The sequence below is a fragment of the Belonocnema kinseyi genome, chromosome 2 (genome assembly GCF_010883055.1).
Source record: "Belonocnema kinseyi isolate 2016_QV_RU_SX_M_011 chromosome 2, B_treatae_v1, whole genome shotgun sequence".
NCBI lineage: Eukaryota > Metazoa > Arthropoda > Insecta > Hymenoptera > Cynipidae > Belonocnema > Belonocnema kinseyi.
This window is the reverse complement of record NC_046658.1, coordinates 105876622-105882682: the sequence shown is the minus strand read 5'-3', so window position 1 is coordinate 105882682 and position 6061 is coordinate 105876622.

Genomic DNA, 6061 nt, shown 5'->3' with positions numbered 1-6061 from the left:
TTGAAAATTCAACTAGGTGTATTCAAATTTTTTAATTTTTTTTGTAAAAATGAATTTTTTTATTTCAATGTTCAGCATTTTATTTGAAAATTCGCCTTGCTTGGTAGTCAAATACTATTCTTAGTTGAAAATGAATTTTTTTGGTTACAAATTCAACTTAAAGCGCTTAAAATTTCACTAAGTATAATGTTATTATAAAAACATTTCTGTGGCGAAATATTGTCACAGGCTTATACTGCCCAATATGTCGAAGGCATTTTTGGTTAGAGTTGGATTTTTATTTGATCATTTTGCACGGGGCTCTCCCGGTATATATCATCAGTCACGGACGCATTTTTATAATGCAATCAAGTGCTCTGATGAGAGCAGTCTGCCCAGACATATTGGACAAAGCCTGGTTTTTACCCCATCATTGACGGACTGGGTTGCAGTCAGGTACAGTATTATTTCTGAGTCGAAATGTTTTCACAGGCTTATACTGTCCAAAATGTCGAAGGCATTTTTGGTTAGAGTTGGAATTTTTTTTTATTTGATCAATTTGCACGGGACTGTCCCGGTATATCTCATCAGTCACGGACGCATTTTTATAATGCAATCAAGTGATTTGATGAGAGCAGTCTGCCCAGACATACTGGACAAAGCCTGGTTTTTACCCCATCATTGACGGACTGGGTTGCAGTCAAGTACACGATGGGGGGACCTACAGCTTAAGGTGGGTTCCGAACCACCAGAACCTCGGTAAAGGTACATTGAAAAATTTCTAGAGGTACCGGCTCAGGGATCGAACCCCGGACCTCTGAGGTGAAGTCCGAATGTCTAACCAACTGAGCCACCGAGGCTCAGTTTATTATTATTATTATTATTATTATTATTATTATTATTATTACACCATTAAGCCATTTCTCTTTCGGGGTAGGCGTGACTCACTCGCTAGAGGAAAGGAGTAGTGTGTGGAAAGGATAGAGAATTTTCAGATTGATCCAGAATTCTCGTGTTATTTAAGCAAATAACACGTTCGTTCCGCAACACTGCTCCGACCCAGGTTGCTGATCAATCTCTCTAGAAATGACTCAGAGAGAAGAACCTCACAAAGTCGTTATGTAAGGTTCCCCACTTGGGTCCATTAGTGGCCCAGGTCTTTTATTGCAGGCGTCATTCACTCTACTGATACTCTTTTTATTAACTATTTGCCGCCATACTTTCCTGTCCAGACATACTTCTCTAGCTTCTTTTATCTCCATGCATTTTTTCATGCATGCTCTCGTGTTTCTGTGACTTCTTATGTCTCTTCTAACTAGGGTCTCATTCACGTATTCTAACCATTCTTTCCGCGGTCTACCTCTGGGCACGCTGCCATTTACCTTACCTTGATACACTTGTTTCGTTAGTTGTTCATTTAAAGTTCAAAATTCTTTAAAAGAACTGAATTTCCTATTTTCATGGAAAATTTCCTCATTTTCCCGGTTTTTCAATCATTTTGGCCTGTGAAACTATTTTTTCTATTTCTATTACCTTCATAAAAATGCCTTTGATGTGCTACTTTTGAATTGATTAATCTTTCAAAAATAGAAAATAAATTTTTTGGGAAATATTTGAAATGGGTATCATCAAAAAGAATCTCTTTCAAAGCGTCTTGTTTTCTAATGTCATGAATTTATGTTTATGATTCTTGAAAAATTAATCCAAACCTTTTAAAAAAGGGGAAAATGTGACCAAAATTTTCGATTTTATCTGTTTTAGAGGAGTTTTTTATTTAAAGGGGGAAAAGGCGAATTAGGTAAAACATGACTGTGATCCCTGAAAACTTGAAATAAATAACTTTTTTGTATTTTCCAAACTAGGTTTTTCTTCAATTTAATTAACATTATATGACGGTCAAATAATTTTTTAATAGATCGAATCCATTTCAAATCAGGATTCTAAACTCGAAATCGCAGAATTTCCCGTGGACGAAATATGTTGTTTTTAAGAGGAAATTAAGCTATACGTATTTTACAGATTAAAATTTTTTTTTAAGAAGACATGTATATTTGAATTTTGTGCTTCGTTTTTAAAAAAAAACTTGAATTTGGTTCTTTTAACCTCTTTAACTTTTGACCTAATTAAGATATTCACTATTTTCTTATTTCTTCTCATAGCGGTTTTTCTGAAAAAATGAAAAGTCGATTTTCTCAAGAAACCCACCTTTAAATTTTCTGCAATTTTCTAAAATTTGTACTTTGATAATGAACATATTTTTCAAGTTTCATGTTTGCTAAATAAGTTTTGTGGCCAGAAGAATTCTTGTTTCTTAAAATTGAGTTTTCTACTTTTTCTTAAAAACAGTTACAGATACGAAATTTGAAGAAAATAATAAAAATGATTTTCTGGAAAGCCCCACCTTTTTTATTTTTTCGCATATTTTTTGTTTAATTTCTGATACTAGAAGAAAGGCATCTTATGAGCATCATGGGGGCATTATCATTTTTGACACCGGGAGCATTTTTTTCCATAAAAATGTAATTCTTGACATTTTCTCGTAAACGAGAAAAGATATCACATAAGAACAAGATGAATGTTTCATAGAACTTTTTACATGTGCAAACATTTATTGTAACGTTTTTCGTATCTGTCATTATTTCCAAGAAAAAGTAGACAATTTGATTGAAAAAAAATTCTCCTGCTCACAGAAATTGTTCAGCTAGCATCAAGTTTAGATGATAGCTTAATTATAAAAATACATACTAAACAAAATGGCAACAAATTTAAATTCAAGTACGCATCATTTCTTAACCCTTTTCTCAAAATCTGAAAAATACTTATCGCCTAATTTTCTCTGAAAAAAAAAATTTCGTCACTGAGAAATTCTGCGATTTCAAGTGTCGTTAGATAATTTTAATTAAATTGAAGAAGAACCATATTTGGGAAATACAAAAAAGTTATCTGGTTCAAGTTTTCAGTGATCCCAGCAGTCCCTTCATCAACCTAAATTTAAGAAATCCTATTAAACCGCTAAAATCGAGACTTTTGACCCAATGTCGAATCTTCGAATAAAATGATGCATCTTGAACCAGAAAAATTAATTTTTAATCAAATATTTCAAATTTTAAGAAATTGGTTGAATTTTCAACAGAAAAAGATGAATTCTCGCCGAAAAATGTTTAAATTGATATTCTAACGCCAAAAGATTCTAATTTAAGGTAGTTGCCGTGCCAAAAATATAGTCTCTGGGTAAAAAAGTATTCTATGACTTCGAAAATTGAAATGATATTAACAAGCATGAATCATGAAAGAAAGTTTTTTTTATGAAAAAGGTTTAAAACTTTTAAAAAAATAGTTTCGAACATATTTTTTGTAGTTGAACTTTTTCTTACTGTTGATTCTTACCAATTTTTTGTACAAATTGTTGAATTTTAAGAAATCATGATCATGACTATCAGAATTGGAAACTGTAGAGCTGTGAAAAAAAATTCTGACAAATATCCCAGTGGGTACAAGCGTTGAAGAACATCTTTAAAATGGTTTTAAAATGTCCTAAGTCAGTCCATATAACGTTCCATAAACATACAATGTCCCAGAGACGTGTTAAAGACGTATTCAGAATACAAAACGCTTTTAGAACATTATTTGGTCTGACATGTTTTTCAAAGTTTTAAAATTTGTTCATTAAAAATAATTCTTAAAATCATAGAAAAACTATTGTTTTCAGATATGTTATTTTTGGTGCGAATTCGCCCACATTTTTTTGTTTTCAACGAAATACTTAATTTTTTAACCAGATTGTTGAATTTCCAATCCAAGAAGAAAAATCTTCTGAAAAATTGTTCAATTTTCAACTTTAAAATATGAATTATCAACAACGAGATTAATTTCCATCTAGATCATTTCTACCAAAATATTTAAGTTTCCAACCCAAAGAGACGAATTTTCAACAAAATAATTAAATTTTTATTGAATTAATTGTTTCAGTTTAAAAAAAACAGTCGTTATTTCAACCAAAAAAAATTTGAATTTAAAATAAAAGATAGTTCAATTCATCCGAAAATAGCTTTTGATAAAATGGGTAATCGTAACAATAATAAAATACATACAAAAATGAAATAAACGTTTTTTTATTTTAAAAAAATGTGTCACAGATTGATTCATTAAAATTAATAATCATAAATTACATACTTTTCGAACACCGGCTATATAAGAAGTGTTTTACACTTGATCGTCAGGAGGCAGCAGTAGGCAATCGAACTTTACATATCATCAGTCGATAAAATTATATGCATCGGTTTAGTACTTTAGTGCAACTATTTTATTCTGCTGCATTACCCCTTGATGCGATTGTATGGGCATACAAAGCTGCATGTCAGGTTGCCTACCGCAGGCGCAATTCAGCATTATTTATTCTCTCATCCCTCTTGGCGGCTGTTTGCCTTTCATTTTGAAAGGAGTATGCTACACAGCGGCAAATGATCGATTCATTGCTAGTAAAGGAAGGAATTTTGCAGAGAATTCAATATTAATGGAATATACAATATCACCACCTTCGATCTAATTCGAGTCATAACATGTGGACAAAACCCCATGCAATCATACCTCATATTTTCTGAATAAAAACGTCAATAGTGAACCACCATTTGGCAGTTTGGTTGTAAAGTAAAAAATTTGGCTCATTATGTGTAGGAACTTGAGCTAAAATTATTTAACGAAGTATTTTGAATTTTTTATTTTCATTATAGAGTATATGAAATTAATTTCATTTTAGGTCCTTAGTCATAGAAATAATTCCGGAGGGAAATTTCGTTGGAAGTTTTTAAAAACAACTTTGATCAACTTTTCCCCGTTCTTTTTTTTTCAAGAGGAAACATTTCAATTATTTGTGAAGAAAATAAATTTTCGCAACAGAAAGATTCGTTTGTTCTGATTAAAATGTACTATATTACCACGAATTAAAAATTGTATGATCAAAGATATCATATTGAACAACTTAAAAAATATGCTTCAAAAATATGTTTTGGTTGTGGAGAATTTTTTTTTATGCACCCTTATTTTCACTTTCTCTCTGTACCACTCATCCATTTTACCCTTCCCCTTCCCTTATCATCCTTCATCCCATCCTCACCAAAACCTTCCTTTCATATGAACTATTCCTTCCTCCTTCCCCTTCCATCCTTATCACACTCAACACTTGCAACCTTTTCCACCTCTTTCTGTGAACTATAATACATCTCCACTCTATTCTTCTACCCTCCTCTATAAACTATTTCCCTCTCTCTTATATACCTGTGCCCGCTTGCCCCCTCGTGAGGATCCTGTAAATTCCTCAACCTTTCCTTACCTCTTCCCTTCCTCGTTATTCTCACTCTCCTTTCGCAAAAACCCTTTAACCCTTTAACCCTTTAATCTTGTTCCTCCTTACCCCTACCCCTTCGCGTATCATCAACCCTCTTCCCCGATTCAAACTTCAGTTATCCTCTTCCTTGAAGCTCCCTAATTTTCGCCCTTTTAACTTCTTAAGTTCCTCAAGACCCTCCCCTTCACAAACCACCCGCTCACCAATGCTATACCCTCCTCATGATTCTGTTCCTGGTCCTGTTCTCTTTACATGTACTCTACCCGTACACCATACGTTCTAAATACAGAAAAAAGTAGTTAAAGTAGGCGCCATACGCCTACAAAAAGGGTTCTGTAGCTTCTTAAGATGTTAATTAAGTCGTCCAAATCTCCTCCTCCCTATTGATCCCCTAGCAATAATCTACAGTATATATATAATGGTCTACAATATCGCCTAGAAGGTACAAAAAACAGCCCTTAGCAGAGGCTGCGGAGCCCTAAGGGCATAGGGGACAATTCCCCCCACAAAAATTGACTAGGGATGGGCAAAGTATACATTTGCCCCTCTCTGAAATCGAAAGAATGAATTCGTCGAATCTTTAGAATTAGTTCAGCACTGAGAAAAATGGATTTTACCTTTTATGATCTTAGATTTTAAAAGTTGCGATGGCAATCAAAAGATATTAAGCCATAACATTTAGACAATAAGTTTTATAATCCAAGGTTTTAAAATTTAACATCTAGATAATACGGCTTA